Here is a 25,867-nt window from a genome sequence, read left to right as displayed (position 1 = left end):
GGGATAAAACTGGAGAAGAAAAATAAATAGGAAACCAATCAAAGCAACAATAGTACCAGGAACAGAAATGAAGAGAACATGATAAATGCTTCAGATAATTGTCTTTTACTGCAATGAGAATTCTGCCAAATTAGTCTTATTTTTGAATGAAAATTAAGAGATTTTATATTTCGAAGAGACTCTAGAGCAGTTGTACTATTAAATGAACAAACGAACTGGCAACTCTCAAAATCTCAAAAGCAGCAACAGAGATTTAAAAACCCAAACCTGAATTCTGTATTTTCTTTTTCATGTAATGAATTATTTAAAACAATCAACACCTACAAGGTCACAGCCCATGAACTTCCAAAAACTGAATGCCTGCCAAAAGAGTGAGATAGCCTATTTTCATTTCCATTTGAGATTGATAGTTTGGGTATACTTCAGCTAAGGCAGCACTAAAAAGTATACTGCTTTTCCTGTGAAAAAGGACTCGGAAATCCAACAAAAATCCATCCAAAAATACAACACTGCTACCCCACTTATAAAAAGTAACATCAAAGTTTTAGCTTTCCACAAAAACTAAACTAGTTCTTTTATTGTACCTCTCATCAAATCAGTTATACTATCTGTTTCACAAAAACGGAGAGGTGAAACTATCAGCTGAAGGTGAGTCAGGAAGCCAAGCAAAGCTGAATATGGAGCCCACCTATTCCAAAAGCTAGCCCCACAGTGAACCCATTAGAGCACAGTCTAGAATGACAGTTACTTTTAATTTTATATGAAGCATTATGCTGTATCTTTTTATAAGTCCACATTTACAACCTCAATAACAGGTAGAAGGTAGCATATTGTGTGAGCCATATGTATGGAAAAACAGACTTAGACTGGCTCATAGCAAACATGAAGTGGCAACGTTTACATTTCATGTAATGAAAAGAACTATTACTAAATTTACAAGTTGATTTATCTGTAAGCAAGAGAATTACAGGCAGTACCAAAAGCCCAGAGTCCTACCAGGCTGGGCAATTCACCATGCCCTACAAAAAGCTCCCCAAAATTTTGAACTGCAGTATCCTAAAATATATAAAGCACACGGAACAATAAAAAGAAAGCATGACTATTTGGGTCTTTTTTTGTACGCTAACATACCATCAAGGTGAGGTAGCTACTTAACAGTTATTGACAAAGTAGAGGGGAAAAAACAAAATTCCAATGTAGTTTAATACCTCTACTCCAGGAAAACTTGTCTACAGCACAAACAATTAAAAAATAATAATATTACAAAGCAATGAAATATGCTGAGTTGGTTTAACATATAACAGTCCATACTAGTCTGGTCAAGTCATTTGTAGCTCCACTTAACAGATTCTACCTGTACGATGATGTAATTTTAATCTCAGTTCCAAGTATTGTTTTGCAACCAATTATGCACTGGTTTTAGAATATGTTCTTGTAGCCCATAGTCTGCTCAGAGTAACTCACAAAGAAGTAACAAATGCTGTACTGAAATCAAGATGCGTGAGAGCAGCAATTACTTTTTTTTTTTCCCCATCCATAAATGTATTACTAAGAGGAAAAAAATAAACTCCTTTGTTTTAAGATCATCACAACTAATGTAAAGTGACTGTCTATTCCACAGTTCCATAAAAAGATCCTGGAAAAAAATAGTCAGCTTAAAATTTTGACTGACTCAGAGTAAAACTACCAAAAAACTTACAATTTTCCACCCTGAAAATGGAATTCTATTTATAATGTAAAAACTACAACTATTTAAAAAAATCTTTGTATTTGTTGTTTAATAATCTGAACAGTATTTACAAATATCACTAGATTAATTAGACAGTGGTGCCTTCCAGACAAGTCTGCCCCTCTTGCAGAGATCTTTTTGGAGATAAAGGTCATGAAGTAACCTTGCAGATAGGAAATTTTAGTTATACGCCCGACCTCTGACTGAATTGCTAGGTGAACATGGACTAGTCAGTACCTCTTATTTTTAGAAAAATTAATATACTTATAAAAAATATATATATATATCCTTATAAAGGATTCAATACCACCTGGAGTGTTTAATCCAGTCTCCTGCATTACAAGAACCCATTCAAAACAAAGTCCAAACATTACACCAACTCTTTTCATGTAATTTGAATTTTGAAACAACGCAAAACTTGAACACACCACAGCAAGAGAATTCAAGGATGACATACACACTGTAAGTCCCTCCTACTACAAAAGCGTAAGATGAAAATGCCTGCATCATCTCAGGAATACAAAGGGGTGGGGTGGCGGGAAGAGAAAAGTAAACACTGGAAACACTTCCCTATTCCCTTCCCCATTTGACTGGGGCAAACTGATTTAACTTTGCACACAGACGCTAGACCCATATGGATTACTTTCCTAATACCACAGGAAAAATCAGACACCTCACCCAGAACACCAGCTTTAGTCAACAGCAAACTGCCTCTGCTTCTGAAGAAGATAAATTATGGAGCAAGAGAAAAATAAAAAAAATAAATATTCCCTTCTGATTTCTATAGCATACCAGTTGTAGCCCTGAAGAACAGAATTTGTAAAATTGGAAACTTCATGACAAACAACAATCAAATATTTTCTTGGGTGCTTTATCCTCTTTCTCAGAGATTTCTGCTATTCTAGTACCAAGAAATATCATATGTTCATTTTTCATTTCTGACTCCAGGATCAACCTTATCATCTTACACAGTCTTTGTACATAAATATGTAAAACATCACCTTGAACCACTGAGTTTCTTTCTCACCATTATTGATTTTGTAAGACTAGACCTCACTCTGTGATTTATAAACAAGATTTTCAGTTATTTTCAGTTGTTTCTCTCCCATATATGCCCTCACACTCAGTAAAGACTACTCTCATTTCTTCCCAGACTTTACTTGCCAAATTCTTTCATTCTCCTTTAAGAAGGCAACTTCAGCACAATCACGCTAAAAGTTCTTTCGTTTCCACATGACTCGATCTTTCCTGAGTGTGACAGTGATCAGAGCTATATACTGTCCTAACTGCAAATCAACCAATGCTTTATTGGCTGGTCCTAACGATCTTTTTTAAAAGCTAGAAACCAGCTGGTGTGTCTTAGAATCATGTTACTCTCACAAAGCCACATCATCTGCGAAGGAGACAGACCAGGATCTGGGTCATACAACAGCGATCTACCTCTGATTACCAGTCTAGTTATACCAGGAGTTCTTGTCAGCACTCAAGTATGTGAATTTGCAATTTTATTTTTTTTTAATTGAACTTCAGTCATTTTTTATTACTCCAAACACATAAATCATCCTCCACTACTAGGTATGATAATCCTGCCTTCTCTAACATTAGCAATTTCAGAAGCACACAGACCAGCTTTTTAATGAAGTCACTTGCTTATTTCAATGCTAGCTCTACAGTTTCAAGTAGCTGTCTGAGAAGCGACTGAACCTATGCTAGAGAAAACATTACAAGAAAAGAATCAATTTTAACAACAAAACCCTTTAAAACAAACAAACAAACCAGAAAAACAGCTAAAATGTTACACTGAATGTTTTTTCATGTTTGGTAAAGAAAAACAAATGAAAAATTATTCCTTCTGTAAGCCAAGTGAAGTTCAGAGCACGTGTTTTCCAGTTTTAAGATAAGAGGGAATGTGGTTTTCTAATGGAGAAACAGTTATTTAGCTGAACAACTGAACTTCATTTCTCTTACACCCATCAATCCATCTCTCTGGTATCACTATTAGTTTCTGATACGAAACAAGTTTCCTTAAATAAATATAGAAAGAAAATACACCCCAGGGGAACAGAGGGAAAGATAATCTTTTTAATACATATATTAAAAAAGAGATACATATAAAATTATCTATATTATATGTTTTTAAACTTTTTTTTATTTTAAGATTCCTTAGTGCTAAGAGATAAAGAAAAGTTGGAATATACTCAACCCATAATATGCAAGGATCAAAGCCAAATCATCTAATTTCTACTGCGCACGGAAAAAAGGCTCTCAGGAACTAGCTGTTTTGCACTGAAATGCAAGGATTCTTTCTGCGATTCCATTTTTTAGAGAAAGTTCCCCTTCAAACAAGCTTTGACTACCACAGGCTTGAGAAGGACATATAATTTTTCAATGAAATTCTACTTTACTCAAATAAAATACAGATTTGGAAGCATTATTCCTCAAAAATCCTCAAAACAAGCCTAAAAGACAGAGATTTCCTCACGCTTGTTTTTCCTTATCAGATATGACTTTGCCACTTTGACCTTGCTCTAAGAGTACACCATTTTGAATGGCACAAATAATAATTGGGAGCAAAATTCTGTGTCATTAAGTGCTTATCCTAACCAGAAGAAAATATAGAACAGCTGCTATAAGGTATAAAGTCCCTTCATGATATTGAAATTTTCACACATAATGGTTTCTCAAGACATAAATCAAAAACAATCTACAAAACTGATACAGTACAAAGAACAGTACATAATCCGCTGATTTCTTTCATGGACATATTAAAGGACCAAACTACGAATTAAGCTATTAAATAACATCCCAAATAGAAACACATTTTTAACGTTTTCACTTGGTAGGAGGTAGGTCACCCAGAATGTAATAAACCAATGTGACGCTGTGCAGTTCTCAAGTTCCTTCCTGCTCCTCTCCTTCAAGACACATTGGTCCAACCACTTGACTCATTTTTCCCTTTCATTGAAAAAATACATGACACTAGCTGACACATCCCAATATTCCCAGAAGACAGGTCACAGTTGTTCAGCGCCCACAGCCCTACATTTTTCACTTTACAAAGTTTCATGTATGCTACAGTGACATTGCTAATACATTACACACTTGCATGTGTAGTGTAAATTTGGAGAAAATTTGTGAAAACACTGCAAGCACTGGACCTCTCCTAGCTCTCTCAAATCCAGGAAAACATATGTTATGTTTCTTTTCCCCAGAGTCCCACTTTTTTCAGCCATGTGAAGTGCCATCTGTGCTTCCCAGCCTGGCAAGCTAAAAATCTGCTGTCATTCATATCACCAGTGAGCAAATTAAAGGCAAAGACTGTCGTCTTTAGTAATATAACAAGGTTTAAAAATGGCAATCTAGATCACGGCTTCGAAGTGATGAGTGGTGAGCATGGTTAGTTAAAGGGTCATAAGGAAGAAAAAGTGGCAAACAGTAGACTATCTTCCACGCTTCCTTGATCTCTGTAAACTAAAGCAAGAACTACAGTGAATGAAAGAGGAAAAGCCGGAAATCTCAGAAAGTAAACAAAAATATGACTCAACTGACACTACATATAGGGGGATATTACATAAAGTTAGAAGGCATATTTGGCTCAGGAAGGACAGATACAAACAGTGGAGCAGGAATTCTTGTCTCAAATATCCAAGGTTTGTATACTTGCTCTGAGATCCAGAATGCAACAGAAGCCGAAGACTCCACGTAACATTAAAATGAGAAAGTTACAGTGAGAAGGAAAGTGTAGATCTCCTATAAATTACCAAACAAGAAAATTTAAGTGGATGGTGGATGACATTTTAGAGGGACTGTTGAGAGAGGTCATTCATTTCTTTTTGGTTCTTTTTTTTTGGTTTTTTTTTTTTTTTTTTTTCCTAGACAGCTATCAGAATCATTCAAAGCACAAGACTTAATATTAATGACTCACAGAATAGGCCTTTCAGGAAACAATCATAGACATAACTGAGTTAACCTCTAGTTGGTAACTGGCTTGACTATTGTCTTTATGAAAGTTAACCTAAAAGGTTACATCAATATACTAATGCCTGAAACTTTCCCAGACACTTAAATGCAAATCGTCATGTTAGAACAAGTCCTGAAATACTCCCCATAGAAGCAACTACACTCTTCCAACCTCTGGGAACAGTCTGAGGGTTATCACATGGCCGGGAAAACTTCCAAATGGTATTACACATGCACCTACCTGTTTTGAAGGCTGAGAGATTAACAGAAAGGACAAATCTCAATCCATGCCAGCTGTCCTCAATACCAGACAATGGTCCACTTTATTAGTGTTGATGCAGCCAAAAGGGATTTGAAATCAAACTAGCTTTAGGAAACAAAGACAAAGTGCAGATAAAGTGTAGAAGAGTACGGAAAACTAAGAGAAGGGAAAAGTAACGATTTTTAGAAATTTAACCAAAAGAATGAGGAAATTTAGAGGCAAGGAAATCACGCAGAGAGAACACTTTCTCTAAACACAAGCTACTGAAAGAGAAAACCAAAAAAAATCTGTCAGGAAAGCCAAATTAAGAAAGCTGTTAAGTAAGAATACAGACAACATGAAGAAGAAATAAAGGCTGAAATGCTGGCAAAACCTGTTCTCTTGAAATAAGGTCAAGAAACTCAATGAGAAAAAAAACCTGTGTTTGAATTTGAGGAAGGAAATTGTTTGTGCCGTACAGCCTCATGATTATTTGTTACGGGTTACAGCAATTAGTTCAAAAGAGAAAGCCTATCCTACCAAAAGACAAGGCTATGAATACAATGTTTGACAATCCCAGCCAAAAAAAAGTAAGATCTAAATCAGCAAGCTTCACAGAAGAAAGCCAGTACCATGCATGTCACTGAAAAACAATTGTGATGTTGAAAACACAACAAACAAAAAGAACACGGCCGTAAGCCAAAAAAATATCTATTTTGTTTCTATTTCATATTTACATTAAAAAGCCAGAGGGTCTTGCTGTTAATTATGAGGGATTATTTTAAACTGTGGGATTTAATTCAGTCTATCAAACATCAGATATAAAGGAGATAAATTTTTTTAAAAATTAAAAACCATACACCTTACTACCCACTACAAATACTGGCTACCCCTACAAATACCATTACTCAGTCTTTTAGAGTCAGAGAAATTTATATTGAAAAAGAAATGAGCACACAAGAGAAATACCAACAGAATTACTAAGAATCTTTTATGTATGTATAGAAACAATTGATGTAGTAGCAGATTAAAAGAAAGAAACAGCATCTTCTATTGCGCCTTAGATGCCTACCCTATTCTATTCTTTTTTTTTTTTTCTTCCTCCTTGAAAAGGTACGTTCTTCAAACCTGCACACAGTGAGCACACAGTTTGATATTGCTATGGAAATTATACTAGGAATTCATACATAATTTCATCTTTCATTTCAAGTTTTTCAAACAAGAACCAAATAAAAATCATAACATTTTATCCAAAATCTGTTATCAAACAGCTTGATTGACTCTGCTTTTACTAACTGATTGGTCAAATAGCAGTAAGGTGACATTAACAAGACTGGGGTCAACTTCACCGCTGTGATTCTGAACCACATCAGCAGCTATGCAGATTTCAAAGATGGTATTAATTTCATACTGCTGCCATTGCTGCTCCGTGGGAAGGCTAAGAACAGATGCAAGCAGTGTTCAGCATCCAGGAAGCTGAGAAAAAAGGATACAACACTGCTTCCCTTGAGGCAAGACAGCACTGCAGCTTCATGTTTATCAGACACAGGCTAATCAAAGATAGATCTTCAAACAAAGGTCAAGACGACTATCAGAGCTGAGATTCTAGCAATTAAGATCAAAGAAGTGGTCAGGGATTTTCAATAAGAAAAATCTGAAGGACCTTTTTGAAATTTGTCTGTTAGGTGGCTGATGTTCCCTGATAATGAAGGAAGCTGAAAATTTGTATTTAATATAATTCTACTAACATGAATATTACACAAAAAATAAGCAATTTATGTATGTACACCAGAAAATGCCTTTGAAACTATTCCTCAATCCTATACACCAAGCTTTATAGACTCTAAATGTTAGGTAAAAAACCTGTACTAATAATACGGTACATTTCATTTCAGAGAGGTTTCAAATCTTTTAAGTTGCTCATATTTGAATAATCTTTGACACAACTTTTCCTTGAGCGTACTTCACCACAAACAGACTAAAACAGTGTGATATTAAGAAAAGACTATTGTTAAATGTATGCATGAAGGCTCCTCCTGAAGTGGTTCTGTTATTTTCCTATCTCCCACTTACACTATCCATTAGGCAATCTTGCATTTCTCTCTTATTCCTCTGATGCTTAATTTATGAAGGACATTTTTAGGAAATTATCCATATGTCTTTCCTGCTCAGTGATAAGAAGCAAATATCATTTTTAGAGTTACATGTTGAATTTAATAAAGTTGAATTCTATCTTTTTATCTCTTTCAGTTTATAATGTACGAAAGAAAGCAAACAGACTCACTGCAATGAATTTACAGTGGGTTAAAGGCTCCACTGCTGAGAGTTCTTCATTCATTCACTCCCAAAACAAGCATATATTGGTGAGTAATTCAAGTTTCCCCACAGTATCTAATCACTGTGGTACAAGCTACCCTATGTGACCAGTACAGTCATATACCTATGTGAGCTATATACTACATATAATCTAGTATAATTATACAGTTTCGTATATATGTATATCTATATATGTATAATACAGATATGTATAATCTATACTGTATGTGTAAGCTAGTCTTCATACAGCATCACTTCTGTTTTCCTTCATAACAGCAGCTTCACTTAGCCATAGATCACCCTTTCCCACAGCAGTCAAGAGATGCTAACAGACACCATCCAAAGTACACAAGGCAGTACTCAAACACTGAGGGATATAGCATCCTAAAATTAGGTTTTCTGCTAAATCCTGATCCCAGTAAGAGGACAGTATGAAAGGAAAAGGCAGTATATGGAAGAACTCAGGGAAGCATGAAAGAAAAAACATTGAGACAATGTTAATAAACATTGAGATGTAATCTTAAACCTGATGTAAAAGCAGATTTTGTACTAGCTTTCACTATACACATAGCTGTACAGAGATACAGTTTGACAGCAGTACTGTCCATCATTGAACTCATTAGAGAGCCTACTGGATAAAGGAGGACAAATTTGTCACTATGCTTCATACGTCTCCATCAGGAAACAGAAAGTCTAAAGCTGAAAAAGAACAAGATAAAAGATAGCTGAGAGACAAAATGTTTTGTTGAGGCTCAAACAGCATCCTCAAGAACTGATGTCTCTTCCTTCCAAGTATCTTTTCTCCACACACTACACATGCTGATTGAGCAACTGTCACCAACTACACATATGTAATAAATGCAGCTTAGGGAAAACAGGCCCCTACAACAGTATAAATGCCATTAGAAATCACAGTTTGAAAGACAATATTCCATTTTGGTTTACCACATTCCATCAGAAACTTTTCACACCGATATATGTGCTACTAATATACCACAAGAAGTATTTACACTGATTATTCTTAAATACTGTCACGGTGTATTTTGGGAGTTTTTTAATGTTAGTTCATATTAACTGTGCACACCTGGGACTATCCACCTTCAAAATAACAGTAAATCTTCACACAGCACATCCAAACACAGCTGAAGAATTCTCAGATGGGAATTCACAGTTCACAGCACTTCCTTCTTTATAATCACATTTGACCTAACATATAAATAAAAAAATGCCATAATCTAAGGGCCCTGACCTATAGATATCCTTCAACACCAGGTGATGGCAGTTAATAAACACCAAACTGATGCAACATTTTCAAGCAACAACTAAGAAAAGAACTGTCCCAAGGAGCATTCCATACACTTCCATTCCAAAGCACTTATGATTTCAAAAAGCACAGTTAAAGCTATCACCTCTTTTGATAAGATATGTCTAAGCCACATAAAGAAATAATCAATCTCCTTGTGGTTGCTTCTGACGGGAAGGTAAGAAGTTCAAGCAACAACGATACTACACATTTGTAAGAGACTTAGGAGAAAAGCCGCTCACAAAGGTTATCAATCCAAAGATTGCGGAGCGCTTGAATAACAGAAATGGCACACAGTAACATTAGGCACACAAGCTGTTCTTTACTGCCCTAGAAGTCAGATCAATGGAAACCCCCTCAATAAATGAAAAACTGTACTGTCTAAATATGTTTGACTTGCAGGTGGCACTGAATTACACCCACTATTTACAAACTTCTCAGCAGGAAACAGTAATCTTCATGAACTCCCAGGATGCACCTTTGCGGTGTAACACAGTGTGAGCATATTGCAACATTTCACATCAGTGTCATGAGAAAAAATATTCAAATAAACATTTAAAGACTGTGAAAAAGTGTTTCCATATTTACATTAGCTACATAAACATTAAGCAAGTCAGAGAAAGACTGTTTAGAATCCATATGCACTTTTGAGACAGCACTCTGAAATTAACAAGATACAATTCTGCTTCTGATTTTTCACATTTATTTTCAAAAATAACCATGTAATTGATATTTTGGTTGATACTTCTGATGGGACACTAAACCATATCTCCAGCTACCAGCTCAGATTTTTAGAAACATAAAAAATTAGTCATATAAATCTATAAAAACAAAAAGCCATCAAGATTAATCACTTATTTTCCTAAACAACCTGTAGCAAAACACATTGAAAATATCATACAGACGCCTTAACCAACGTGGCATGACTGACAATACCTGAAAACCTTTAGTACATTGTATCATAGCCAATTTTATGCTTGTCTTCTAAATACATAATTCTTTCACAAATCTACTCTACTTTAAGGTGAGGACTCTCTGCTGAGAAAGCAGGATGTTATTTAACCAAGAGCAAACCTGGAATCTGCCATGTCAAAGTACTACAGAAGGGATCCCCAAAGTTAACAAACCAGTAAAATTTTTGTTATATAAAAGTACTGATCAAGAATCAGCTTGGGGGAAAAAAAACAGACACACATCATATTAACAAAAACTGCAGATAAAAAGGATTTATATTTCATCTTTTCCAAATGCTAACTTTTGTCAAGCTGACATAAAAAGTTAGATAAAAGGATATCTTAACAACAGGTGAAGCTCAAAATATTGAGTTGCCTAAATTACTGTCCAGAAGCAATTGTATCCTTAAGTTCTGAGTGCAAGTTAATTTTAACAATTCTGTATAAAACCACAGGCACTTAACCTGAGAATTCAGCTAAAACGCCCCCAAAAAATAAACAACTTTCTCAAGTAAAAGTATAGCAAACACTGCAATTATGTCTTCAGATAAACTAATGATGCTCCTTCATTTCAAAAATTAATTTCAATCATTCTACTTCCCTGAACAATATGACATAATTTCTGTAGAAATGTTGTACTGCTATCTACCAGATCCCTACTTTTTGCAAAGCTGTCACTAGCTCTTGAACAATTCACTTGACTACAGCCAGTAGGTCTAACCTAGCATAAAAATTCCTTTATCATTATTACAACGGATGACAAAAGCATAGGAAAAATGAAGTCGTATTACACGTTAATGTATTTATCAAATATTTCAACAAGAGCTACCCGTAATTGCAAAAATCATCAACCAATAATCAGAATTCTGTTATTCATTCAGATCTTCAGCAAATTACATGCCTCAGACATTTGGACTAATAGTTTTATGCTCCCTCTGTCTTCATAACTTATTTAACCCTTTCTTGGGTCTACTGCTTTCCATCCTGCATCTGAGTTAAGGTGAAGCACATTATACATCCTCAGATTCTTTCCGTAAATTTAAAAAAAAATAAAGCAAAAAAGTAAGGTTATGACAGAGACAAGACAATGGAAAGAAGTTGACAGGTATCAGAAGACCGTTCAATCAAATACAGAATCATTCCTAGATGCTTACGCAATAAATAAAAGAATCCTTGTAGAAAGCATAACTGAGACCCAAGAAGCCATTTGGCAACTAAGACGCAAACACTAGAGTTTAAACTCTAGTGACCTGCCTGCTTGTCAGATGAGAGTCTGAATATTGGTTTTAGCACAACTCTATCTTTTTGGAATCCAGTCTCAACTACAGGGAAAAATGTTCAATGTCAAGGGAAGAGCATCCTCCCTTGAGAAAACAAACATAAAACCACAACACTGCATTGAATCACAGAATGGATGAAATCGGAAGGGACCTCTAGAGGTCATCTTGTCCAACCCCCTCGTCCAGTGGTGCCACCTTGCACCAGTTGACCAGAAACATGTCCAAATGCCTTTTGAGTATCTCCAAAGATGGTGTCTCCGCAACTTGTCTGGACAACTTGTGCCAGTTCTTACACATACTCACAGTAAAAAACTGTGTTTCCTTATGTTCAAGACAGAACCACCTGTGTTTCAGTTTGTGCCCATCACCTCTTGTCCTGTCACTGGGCACCACTGAAAAGAGCTTGGCTCCATCCTCTTTGTACCTTCCTGTATTGATCCTGACCAAGAGACAGCTGCACATTTAGGAGTCAGTGATTCACGTCACAGTTGAGTGGGTACAAGCCTGTGCTGCACTGCACGAATTCCTTGGATGCGGGATATACTCAGCCAGCTAATTGTAACAGAGGAGCCTGCAAATAGCTCCCTCTCCGTATCAGTGATTATGCCACCTGTGTGGTCTTCCCTTTATCTAAAAGTGCAGAGAGAACTTCTCATGAGAACTTTCTTTAGGAAGAGTTGGGTTTTTGTGAGGGAACTGTATAATAGCTTAAATGACCAGAAAGGAGGGCTTCTCTCCACAGACAGGATCTGCTCTGTACAATGTGCGAGGGGAAAAATCAATCCAGGCTCCTCCAACCCATGCTGCACAAAAACACGGTGCCCAGCGTCTGAAGAGACGTAAGATTTTTTTGCTATCTATATCCCTCTTCTTAGTCTGTCTTATTAAAACAGTTATTAAGCCACCTGTTGTCATGCCTTTCTTACTGAGATCCAGGGAGTACACTGCACCATCCCTCAGGTCATCTTGCCCCCGGAACCTCCCTTCAGGTATTTATACACATTGATAAGATTCCCCCAGGCCTTCTCTTCTCCAGGCTAAACAGTCCCCAACTCCCTCAGTCTTTCCTCATAGGACAGATGCTCCAGTTCCTTCATCATCTTTGTGGCTCTTTGCTGGACTCTCTCCGGTATGTCCATGTCCCTCTTGTACTGAGGAGCCCAGAACTGGACTAAGTACTCCAGGTGTGGCGGCACCAGTGCTGAGTAGAAGGGAATGATCACCTCCCTTGAACTGCTGGCAACACTCCTTCCAATGCAGCCCAGGATATCATTAGCCTTTTTTGCCACAAGGGCACATTGATGGCTCATGTTCAACTTGGTGTCCACCAGGAATCCCAGCTCCTTTTCTGCAAAACTGCCTTACAGACAGACAGCCTCCAGCAAATGGGATTGTTCCTCCCTAGGTTCAGGACTTGCTGTTTCACTGTTGAACACTATGAGATTCCTGTCTGCCCATTTCTCCAGCCTGCCAAGGTCCCTCTGAATGGCAGCACAACCCTCTGACATATTAGCCACTCCCCCCAGTTTTGTGTCACCAGCAAACTTGCTGAGGTTGCACTCCATCCCCATCATCCAAGTCATTAATGAAGATGTTAAACAGGGATGGACCCAGTATTGACCCCTGGGCTACACTGCTAGTTACTCGCCTCCAGCTAGACTTCACGCCGCTGATCACCACCCTCTGGACCCAGACACAAAGACAGTTTTCAATCCACCTCACTTTCCACTCACCCAACCGATACTTCATCAGTTTCTCTATGATGATCTTATGGGAGACAGTGTTAAAAGCCTTACTGAAGTCTAGGCTGACAAATCCCACTGCTCTGCCCTTGTCTACCAAGCCAGTCATTTCATCATAGAAGGTCATCAAAGTTGGTCAAGCATAACTTCCCCTTGGTGAATCCATGCTGACCACTCCTGATTACTTTCTTGTCCTTCATGTGCCTAGAAATGGTTTCCAGGATTAGCTGTTCTATCATCTTCCCTGGGATAAAGGTGAGGTTGACTGGCCTGTAGTTCCCTGTGTCCTCCTTGCACTTCTTAAAGATAGGAGCGACATTTGCTTTCCTCCAGTCTTTGGACACTTCTCCCAATTGCCATGAGCATTCAAAGATTATTGAGAGTGGTCTTGCAATGGTTGACCCTCCATATACTGTCTAAATACAGCGAAGAAAATAACTTATATAAGTAAAGGAAGAGAGCAGGTTGCTAAAACACAAAAAAATGCCTTTAGAAAAGGACAGTGGACTCGGGTATCCCCATAATATGGAACATCTTCTGGGAAAAATGGCATGAGTGTTCTCTGCTTCAATATCAAAACTGTAGAGTGAGAAAGCACAGACAAACCTTCCAAGTAAGACCAATGAGAAAAAACTGCCACACAGAAAAAAAAATAAATTATTTTGAGTTTGTTTCAGCAGGGAATCAATTGTAACGGTGAATAGATCAACACTGGTGAGATGCAGACAGCTAACTAATCCACTTAGGTAGGCATACAAATCTGACAGTTCCCCTTCTATACTCATGAAGAATGAGCAAGCCCACCCTAAACAGCCACACCATTCAAATAGTGAAGCTGAGCGTGATACAGTTGGAACAGTAGATATACTCACAATCTACATAAGAAAATGTGCCATGAAAGGCAGAGTCCTGGAAGTCCTAATTGAAAATATAATTGGTCACAAAATTGTAACTGTCTCTGCAAGACGGGACAGCATGATCTTATCTCCTGTAAGACTTTAGAAAACAGTGGACTTGGAAGTAAGCAAAAATCAACATTCTGTAAAATGGTATCTCAAACTCACCCTGTGGAGAGTCTAGGATGAAAACATCTCTGACTGAGAGACACCAGCATAAACTGTTACATCTTAAGACATGGTTTTATGACTTTACTGACAGATTTCAGTAGTCAGGATATTTCCTATTCTTGGCCCAATAGCTTGAAGCATCTAGGGGTATATTGGAGATGTGTGTTCAGCATGCCTGAGGAAAAACTGCAAGCAAGTGATTTTGTGCACACGCATAGAGAGATGTGAAGAGCAATCAACTGAATAGAGACAATGTTCTCTCAGCACTTCTGTAGACATGGAATCTGCAGAATTATTATCTATCATTACCTATGCATGACACTGCAATATGTTGTACAGGAAAATCAAACAAGCATTTTAAATTATGTTGAACTCTCTGTACCTTATATGTATATCTAGCTCCTTGAGAGATCAACGTTTCTTTCATCCTCATCCTGTAAGAGCGCTATCCATTGTAATAAAGTGGAGAAGGAGGATAAAAGGGCTTTCTCACACGCATTTCAAGGGTCCTGCTGCCACTGCAGGAAAAAATTTCCATCAGAAGAAACCATCACCAACCTGCTAAGGGACAACATCCACTGCTCCGTAGGAAGTAAACAAAGTCTATTTTGTTTGAAGATGCTGTCATAGGGTGTGATGTAAGCTGTTGTATTACCCAAATTGCCACCCATCTTTACAGACTGGTAGGGCAAACTTAATAGTATTGATACTTAGTCGAGTACCACCTCACTGAAGTTAAAAGAGAGCAAAAGCTGCAGAGAGAATTTCTAGCAGTTCATCCCAAAATCCAGAGCACTGACTAGGCATCTGCAGAGCAAAACAACTCAAGGAAAATATCTTCCAATGCCACTGTGTCCTAAACAATGGGCCACATCAGGAGAAGAGTGTAATTCATACTGTCCTAACAGTGAAAACACCCCAAGACAGACCAAAAAGTAAGATGATGTACTGCTAAAAAAAAACCAAAAAATCCGAACAGAACTGTGACATAAATAGAAACATGAAGACATGCATGCAGAAGATTGTGAACTGCAAACAAGTCTTTCCAAACCTTTTAAAAAGCTAAAAAGCCCAGACCACATAGAAAGAAAGTGCAGAGACTATGTAAGCATACCAAGGCATGGCACAACACCAGAAAGGTGTCTCACTGAAACAAAACCATAAATAGGGGAAAGAGAAATCTCCTTATAGGCAAAAACTTTAAAGTTTAAACTCCAAAAATCCTGACAAATCTATTTGTACCCATACAAATCAGGCTTAGCATAAAAAGTTACTATGACACTGTGCAAGTTCTAACCAAATTATGGTGGAGATCAACATAAGTAATTCAATAAACTAAAGATGAACATGGGGAAGTTGCTGGAACAGAATTCTTACTGTTCCTTTACAAAATCTTTTGGAAGAGTAATGCTTTGAAGAAAGATTCTAACACACAGCAAGTCAGAATTAACTTCCATAAGATATTCACAGCAATGTTCCACAAGCTTCTAAAAACAGTCTCTACCTTGCAGAATTTATAATGTCATGGTGATACTCATTGCTATTAACTGTCTCACAAAAGAAACTCTCTAATACTAGAGAAAATAGTTCACTGTACCACTATGAAGTTATGAAGCAAACATATAATAAAAGCAGACTCCTAAAAAGCACTTACTTTCTGAATTAATATTGCTACCATAAAGCAACTCTAGCAGGACAAATTTCACCAAATCCTAGAATGACCGATATCTGCAGTGTTTCATTTTATTTTGAATGTATTACACCTGAAAATAAAAGATATAAATTATGCTTTATTAATATATAGTATTTGCTGGAAGTAAGTAAAATGGTTGATTCACGGGAAACTATGCTTTGCTACAGAAATCACCAACCGTCTTAGGGAGGATCCTCAAAGACTACAGGTTAGCCAGTACATATAAAGGGGTAAAAACCTCAGAAAAGGGTAATTCAAAGACTTTTTCATGTAGCATTTCATACTTGAATTAACTTGAATTAGCAAAAATATAATTTAAAAAAAAAAAAAAAAAAAAAGATTCCCAGCCTGTCATTTAACAGTAACTGTTTGCTACAAGTAACTCTTCCGATTTGAAGACTTGTAGCCGTAAGTCTTCCAAAACAGTTACTAGATTCCTTGTATCTTAGGACTGCTTCTCTTCTTTTATTTGTTCCCCATCCCCACTTTGGAAACACAGAGGGGGAGGGACAGAGGGGAGAAAAGAGACAAAAAATAATCATGTGAGGGAACTAGTATATCACATATTGGTGGGGAAAAAAACTCAGAATTTATTGCAACCGATTTAACAGAAAGTCAGAAAATCACCACCTTGAAATGATGCATTATGAGCTACATAATATGAATTTACATTTACATCAAATGACAAATGACCCAGAAAGATCACCTGTTTTTAAGGCTGACAGATACTTCCTTGTAGAAGATTCATTTTTCAGTTTCTTTTAAGTTGCCAAAGGCTTTCCAAGATGACCGATTCTGTGCCAGGTGTCCACTCAAAGCTGAGCTACTTCAGTGTTTTCATTGTACGCAAAACATTTTTTCCCAAGTAAAGTTACAGAAAAATACACTTTTGCTCCATTGCAAAAGGCTATTTTTTCTTCAAAAAGTTTAATCACTTGCGTGCTCTAAGATCCACATGCATCTTCCCAAGAGACAGCAAAATGCATACCCTGACACCCAAATGATGTTTTTGTCAAGCTCACTGTAACATTACTGTTATTGACTTTGTTTTGATATGTTATAGCTGAGTCACCTACACATTCTGTCTGTACTGACTGCATTCCATTATAAATGGAACTAAGCATCCGCAGCTGTAGACTTACCGAATTATACAGGTTGGAAGGGACCTCCAGATATCCCCAGTCCAACCTCCTGCTCAAAGTCAACTAGGAGATCAGAACAGGTTACTCAGCTTTATTCAGTTGGGTCTTGGAAACCTCTAAGACAGAGTCTGCACAGCTTTTCTGGGCAACCTCTTCCACAGCTTGACTATACTCATGGAGAAGAAGTTTTTCCTTATACCCAATCTGAACCTCCTTTGTTTCAATTTATGACCACTGCCTTGTGTTCTTCCACTACAGGCCTCAGAAAGAGCCTGACTCCATCTTCTCAGTGATCTCCTCAAAGAACACCATGAGGTTGTTTTTAGGTCCCCCTGAAGCCACCTCTTCTCCCGCTGAACAAACCCAGCTCTCTCAGCCTCTCCTCATGGGGCAAGTGCTCCAGCTCCCTAACGATCTTGGTAGCCCTCCACTGAATTCACTTCTGTTCATCGATGTCCTTCCTGCATTGAGGGTCCCAAAAGTGGGCACACTTCTCTAGATGTAGTCTAATGAGCACCAAGTAGAGAGGGATAATCACTTCTCTCCACCTACTGGCTATGTTCCTGTTAATACAGCCCAGGATGCTGTTGCCCTTCTTTTCTGCAGGGACATGCTGCTGCTGGCCCATGGTCAGAGCGCTGTCCACCAGGACTCCAGGTTTCTTCAGCACAGCTGCTTCCCAGACAGTATCACTGCAAGGTACTCTCCCTGCCCAGGTGCAGGGCTTCGCATTTGTCCTTGCTGAATTTCATAAGGCTCCAGGTGGGCCTTGTGTCCACAGCGCCAAAGCCCATCTGAATGGCAGTGCCATCCTCACACATATCAACTATTCCCCCCAATTTGGTGTCACCTGCAGGCACAAGAGCACACACCATCACCTTCTCAGGATGAACCCCACTTGTTACCAACCTCCATATATGACACATTAACCACTACTTTCTGAGTCCATCCATCCAACCAGTCTTTTACTCATCTAGTTCTCCATCCACTCAGACTGTAATGTCCAAATTTGGATACAAGAATATTGTTGGAGACGAAGTTGAAAGACTTGCTAAAGTCAAGGTAAATTAAATTTACCTTGTTCTCCCCTCATCAAAAGATTCACCCATTTTATCATAGAATGCAACAGTCGTGCATGATTTACATTTGGTAAACCCATGCCAACTGATGCCAATTAATTCCTTCTTCTTGTGCCCAGAAATGTGTTCTGAGGACATAACCAACGCCCTATTTTCCCAGGGACGAAAAGGAGGCTAGTCAGCTTTGTAGCATCTTGAACTGGTTTTGGCCTTTTTCAAAGAGTGCAACATACGCCATTCTCCAGTCATCAGAAAGCTCTCCCGATATCCAAGATGTCTCAAAGATGATGGGGAGGGACCTCACTGTGACTCCGACCAGCTCTATCAACATCCTCAGACACAGTCCACTTGGCCACGTGGACTTGTACGATTCAAGTTCTCTCAATAATCCTTGACTCACCCACTGCTGATAGCTACTCTCCTCAAACCCTGCCACTAATCACAGAGGCCTGGGAGACCTTGTTGGTGAAGACCCACTAAGGCGAAGAGGGCATTGCATATCTCAGCTTTATCCATGTCCATTGTCACTAAATGACACATCACATTTAGAAACAACCCCATATTTTACTTGTCCAGTGTTTTACTACTAAAGTACTCAAAGAAACTCTTCTTTCTGCCCTTGACCTCCCTTGCAAGTGTCAACTCTAGGTAAGTATTGGCTCTCTTGATGTCATCCCTATATAATAGGACAACATTTCTAAATTTCTCCTTTGTTGCCTGTCCCAGCTTCCACTGCTTGTATATCCCACTTTTGCACTGCAGTTCAGACATGAATCACATAATCATAGAATCACAGAATCCCAGGTTGGAAGGGACCTCAAGGATCATCTGGTCCAACCTTTCTTGGCAAAAGGACAGTCTAGACAAGATGGCCCAGCATCCTGTCCAGCTGAATCTTAAAAGTGTCCACTGTTGGGAAATCCACCACTTCCCTGGAGAGATTATTCCAATGGCTGATTGTTCTCATTGTGAAAAATTTTCCTCTTGTGTCCAATTGGAATCTCCCCAGGAGTAACGTGTACCCATTACCCCTCATCTTTTCCATGTGACTCCTTGTAAAAAGGGAGTCTCCATCTTCTTTGTACCCACCCTTTAAATACTGGAACATGGTGATAAGGTGTCCCCTAAGCCTTCTTTTCTCAAGACTGAACAAATCCAGTTCTCTCAGCCTTTCCTCATATGGCATGCTTCCCAGTCCTTTGATCATCTTGGTGGCCCTTCTCTGGACCCTCTCCAGCCTGTCTACATCTTTTTTGTGTAGCAGGGACCAAAACTGAACACAGTACTCTCTTGTCAGGCCACACCCACAGGTGAGGCCTGACAAGTGCTGAATAGAGTGGGATAATGACTTCTTTCTCTCTGCTGGTGATGCCCTTGTTGATGCAACCCAACATCCTGTTGGCTTTCTCTGCCCCAGCAGCACACTGTTCACTCATATTGACCTTATTATCCACCAAGACCCCTAGGTCCCCTTCTACAGAGCTGCTCCCCAGCCAGGTAAATCCCAGCCCATGCTACACTCCTGGATTATGTTTTCCCAGGTGCAAGACCTTACACTTGTGCTTGTTGAACTTCATAAGGTTCTTGTTAGCCCACTCTTCCACAGCCTATCCAGGTCTTCTGCAGGGTGGCTCTCCCTTCCAAAGTGTCCCCTTCCCCACTCAGTTTGGTGTCACCAGCAAAATTCATCAGGGTACACTTGATCCCATCATCCAGATCACTTATGAGATACTAAACAGCATTGGGCCCAATATTGATCCCCGGGGGACCCCACTTGTGACAGGCTGCCAGTTTGAAAAGGAGCCATTTACCACCACCGTCTGGGTGCAGCCTGTCGGCCAGTTCCCCACCCACTGCACAGACTACTTGTCTAGACCGTAAGACATCAGCTTCTCCAGGAGGAGGCTGTGAGGCACCATATCAAAAGCCTTGGAGCAATCCTGGTAGACAATGTCCACCGCTCACCCCACATGAACAGAGCAGGTTACTTTGCCATACGAAGTTCCTTTTTGAGTTCCTGTAAAGTTCCCTGTTAAGCCAGGCTCATCTCTAGATAGGCCTGCTTGTTTTCCTGAGTATCAGCATGGACCACTGGCATCTAAATTGCTTCTCAGTGATGTCCTGCTGGAACCAGCAAGCATGAAGAGGTAAGCTATCCATGTGAACAAAAGGGTCAAAAAGAGGGAGACCAACGGGACTTCACTGAAGAAAGAACTGTAATGTAGGAAAAAGCTGATAACTGTTGATGTGGTGTACAGAATCTTGAATTTTGATTACACACAAAGTCTGAGATGGGTGAGAAGACTGATAGGAAAGGAGTAAACAAATGCAGATGAGAGAACAGCTAGGTAGGGAGAGCAGAATGAAGTACAACACTGAAGTTGGAAAACTTCAGAAGACAGAACAGGAGCCAGTGGAAAAGCAAAACATAGAGAGGACAGATCCTAGCCATGACAGAGAATGGGATGTGAAGCTGAAGATAGTGGACAGAAGTCTGAGACTAGCAGACAGGAGTGTGAATAACCGTATAGGATTCAAACAGTGAAAGAACAATGAGATAAACAACGTATTAGTCAAAATCTCCCTGCACAGTAGTTATGGATCTCAGACAAGAAGCCCTTTAGTAAGAAACAAACTATTTAGATGGGGAAAATAGGATTGTGATAAAAATTTCAGAATAGGGCAAAAAAGATTGGGACAGGAAGACATTTAAGTAGATAACAGGGAAGGAATAAGCAGAAAAATCAGCGTCTACCGGGACATGATCATTCCCAGAGCCTGGAATAGAACCCAAAATTCCAGAGTTTTTTCACTACTTTGAAACACTTAAAAATCTCAGAAAATCGTTCACAAATCTTATCATTGGAACCACATATGGATTACTAATTACCAGTATCACATTCTCTGCTAGCTCAAGTGGCAGAAGTCTCATGGCAAAATATACACATTTCAGCCTTTCTAAAGACTTATATGCTATAATGCAATCTCACATGATAGAAAGTTTCCTCCTGTCCATCAGGGTTGCTGCCTTTTTTAATCTAGCATGTTGAACACTTTTGTTATGCGCAAAGTATTCATTTTAAATAATGAGTACCAAAAAACTAACCCTCAGTTTAAAAAAAAAAATAAAAAATTATAGTCACATCACAAAAATTAAAGACTATTTGGTCTTGTCCTCTGTGCCCTTGTGTGCAAGGTACTATTGCTATATTACTGAACAAGATGTTAAAAAAAATGTAAATAACGACACTATATTATATAAGGACCTTGCCATATGCACTGCAAATGTTGGCAAGTGTGCTGTTAATAAGATAGGTATTGCAGGAAAAGAGAGGGAATTAATAATGTCCTGGAGAATTTTATTTTCTTCTTGTTCCTTGCAAGCAAATCATCTTTAAAAAAAAAAAGAAACAAACCAAAAACAAACAACAACAAACAAACAAACAAACAAAAAGCCTTTCAATGGGCAATCCACTGATCAAAATTTTGGACTTAGTATCTTGGGGTTAACATTGTAGCAGATCTAAGTATTTAAATTTGCAGTCTAAATCAACAGACACCATACTACTAATCAGGCAGCAAGGTCTTTTCTAGCATATGCATTCATGGATCCCTGTTAAGGCATCTATAAAAAAATAACAAAGAAAAGCCATTACTGTTAGTAAATTACCTAGGGAAACAGACCTTTAAGAGAAAACATTTTAGAACATGCAAATCATTAATACACTGATACATTATTTTGAAAAGTTACATCATAAAGGCCCTAAATTGGATATTCAACATGAAGGGACACATAACACTTCTCCAGAGACTTCTGCAAAAATACTACTAGTGAAACATGCAAGGCACTAGAGACTGAAGGTAATGAAACAGCAAAAGAGGAAATTAAGAAGGTATACTATGAACAGCACATAACAAATAGTGAGGCCATACGTTATTTGATACCAAGAAAAAAGATTCAATATCACTCACTGAACACAATATATGCCATTCTATGCTATACACTGAAAGAAATATTCTAGGGAAAAGTGTAACATTTAACCATATATTTACAGGCCAAATTACAGTTCTTACGAGAATCCCTAATTCTGGCATTTCACGATTTATGAGGGCTTGATCTTACAACTTCAAAGTTCTTTGAAGATAGTTTTTGTTGCATAATAACAAAACAGCCACGCAATTTCCCTAAAATACACACACATCACTTCACTTGCAGATTGTATTCATCATATAAAAGAGATGCATATTAATGCAATCATACATAGCATGCATCATCTACATTTGTTTTACTTATTGTATTAGAAGCATATTCTATGACCAAACAGCAAGCTTTTGAATCCAGAAAAAAATATGTCACATTTTGCTTTGACACTAGCTCCCCCTCCAGACCAGTCTAAGATTATAGTAATTACTTTTTATTTTAAATTCTGACTCTGCAACAAGATTTAAATACCCAGGTCCAAACCTGCTTCATCTTTATCCCCTTAAATGTCAATGAACAGACTGATCAGGTAATGTATATGTAAAATTATCATTTATTATTTTTTACTGTACATAAATTCCAAGATGGGGAAAATCATTTTGTTTAGAACAGATCTGACAGATAAAGCAGCAATTCTATACAGCTACAGAGAGATAGGAATGGACCAAAAATAAAATTTTTCAGATTAATCCTATGAATGGTCTGCAATTTTTGTAATATATAACCATTCCATTATACAATCAAGCCTCTGTTTGCAGTCCCAATAAAGTGATCATAAACTACAGATGCCAAAGCAAAAGGAAGCCCCTATATGGTTTAGTACTACCTCTACTGATTCATGTAAGGTGAATTAGCTCCATTTTTGCTACAGCAAGCATAGCTAACATTTTTTTCTTGTCCTAATATTAGCTAGAACTAATATTTTTCAGTTGCTCAGCTAATGAAACTGCCAAAATTTTAAACAAAGACACAAAAGTAAAAGACAGAGAAAGCTACAACTTCCAGTCTGACCCTCTGTATTTCCCAGTTGTCAAATGTCCTGGCAGCTACATCACTAAAACAATGAATTTGCGTGATTCAACGCTCCAGGCTGATTCCTACCCTTCCCTCATTATTGAACTGCTTGCTCAGAAAATATGAATAATCAATTATACTTTCAACACTGAAAAAAAAGTCTCATTATGTGTTGTGGGGAAAATATGCAAACTTTGCAATACGTTACTTTGTCAGTTTAAGGAACATATACATATGAAACCAAACAAGTATCAATAAAAATTTGGCGGTAAGCATACCAGTAATAATCAGAGAAACAGATGTTACTGGAAATACATCAAAGCACACCAACTCCTAGTAACTAGCTTTCTTCAATAATGGAAGGAATTGTAACAGAGCCTTCTGTAAAACCACCCCAAGCCGCAGCAGCAGCACAGGCAATGTTAGCCATTTATTTGCTTTTATAGTTCAGACTTTTCTAAAGGTTTTGACAATTTACAGTGGTGAATGCCTTAGCAAAAGGAAAAAGAATACTACTATAAAATAAAAACACTCTTTCTGAAGTATTTACTCCATTAGCTTTCAATTAATGCCTAAACATTAATACTACATTTTGGGGTAGAGGAAGTACATATATATATGTATATAACTGAAACATAGACATTTCAGCTGATGTGTATGTTTCAGTATACACATGCGCACAGACAGGCCCTAAGTGCTAATACAAGATCAATGACAAAGTGAAGAATGTTCTGAACACATGGTTGTTTTCCACATCCACGTATGCACAGCATGTGGATCACAGTGTACCATGTGTTCATTGAAGAACAAGGACAGCAGATACTGCCCCAAGGAACTTACAGTCTTTCAACAAGCAATTTTTCAGCTGATGTCTGTGCCCATAGGCTTTTTGGTACAACCTGCACCACAGCATTATAGTCTCTACCTATTCTTTTACCCTCAATCATGAGCTTCTGAAAGCAGAGGGTCACAGCTTGGTCTCTGGACAGCATCTAGAACACTGTGCGTACACACTCGCACACACGCGTGAAAGACCTGAGCATACATTAAGCACAAACTTGACTAGAGGAAAAATTGCCAGAGCCTCATCAGTAATAGAATCCAAGACCAAAGCAGTTAAATGTGCCGAAATACGGTAAAGGTCGCCGTGGGAAAAGCCCCAGACAACAACCGATGGCTCCGCACCCTTTTAAGACAACCACTTCCTCGAGCTACCAGGCGGCCCTACAGCGTAAGGTCCCTCCACAAAGCCCACGTTTCCCACGTATTTCTCTCCTCCAAAACCCAGGCGTCCCCTCGGGCGGCCGCAGTTCCTGGGACAAGGAAAGTTGGAGGCCGCCCCCCGCGCCCTGCGGCCGCGGCGCACGGGACGGCAGCAGCCGCGCTCCCCGCCGCGGCAACACCGCTGCCCGCGCCGCTCCCCGGGGCACCGCCGCCGCCCGGTGCCCGCACGCACCTCCCGCCCGGGCCCGGCCCGGCCCCGTTACCGACGGTGATGCCCCAGCCGCCCGCCAAACCCCGGCCTCCCCTTCCCCCGCCGGGCGCAGGGCCCCCGCCGCACTCTCCGGCCGCTTCAGGCCCCACCAGCGCCCCTCAGGTGAGGGAGCCCACAGGGACCCCGGCACACGGCGGGGGACCGGCCCCCTCCCCGCCACCACCACCACCAACCCCCCCCGGCGGCGGCGGTTGCTGAGCAGCGCCGGAGTCGCAACGGCGGTGGCGCCAGGCCCGGGGGAGAGATGGGGAGCGCTGGCTGGAGCAGCCCGGTCTCGGCTCGGCACCCGCTTCCCCGCCACCGCCGCTCCCGGCTCAGCCCCCGCATCCCCTTACCCGAGTGCCGGCGCCGCTGGCGGGGCCCGCGCTGCCGGCGCCGAGGGTGCCGGGCGAGGGGAGACGCCGGGGCGAGCGGCGCGGGGGAGGAAGGCGGGGAGACCCCGCGGTGAGGAGACGGAAGCAGGAACCCGCCGCCGCTTAACGGGAGCCGCCGGCGGGCTGAGGGGGACGGAGCGCGAGACGCGGGCAGCGCGCACGCCGAGGGCGGGGAGCGCTGCGCGCGAGCAGCTGACAGCGCGAGGAGCGGCGTTACGCCGGGGCAGCGCGCGGCCCGGGCAACCGTCGGCTCGCGCGCGCGCGCCCCTCCGCGAGCGCACTAGGAAGAGCTCGGCCGCGGGCGCGCGCCGGCCGGGGGAAGGCGGCCTATGGGAGCGCGCGGGTCGGGCTCCTGATGCTGCCAGATCGCTCTCGTCATCCAGCGCCGGAGCGCGCGCCGCGCATGCGCCTCGGGGGACATCCCCCGCCCGCCGCCGGTCTGCTGCGTACCCCGACCCCAACGGCCCGGCGCGAGCGGCCGCCCCGGCGCTGAGGGC

General features: G+C 40.0%; 1 protein-coding gene across 3 annotated transcripts in view; it reads right to left on the bottom strand.

Moving 5' to 3' along the window:
- FUT8 (fucosyltransferase 8) overlaps window positions 1–25,508 on the bottom strand; it is a 130,214-nt gene extending 104,706 nt beyond the window's left edge. For all 3 annotated transcript variants that reach the window (XR_010070701.1, XR_010070703.1, XM_063332099.1), the window contains exon 1: window positions 25,332–25,508. The gene's annotated coding sequence lies outside the window, so the exon portion shown is untranslated. The remainder of the gene's footprint in view (window positions 1–25,331) is intronic.
- Between the last annotated feature and the right edge of the window lie 359 nt (window positions 25,509–25,867).

The sequence above is a fragment of the Chroicocephalus ridibundus genome, chromosome 4 (assembly GCF_963924245.1).
Source record: "Chroicocephalus ridibundus chromosome 4, bChrRid1.1, whole genome shotgun sequence".
In the NCBI taxonomy this organism is placed as follows: domain Eukaryota; kingdom Metazoa; phylum Chordata; class Aves; order Charadriiformes; family Laridae; genus Chroicocephalus; species Chroicocephalus ridibundus.
The sequence above is the reverse complement of the archived record's forward strand: the minus strand, read 5'-3'. Positions and strand labels throughout refer to the sequence as shown.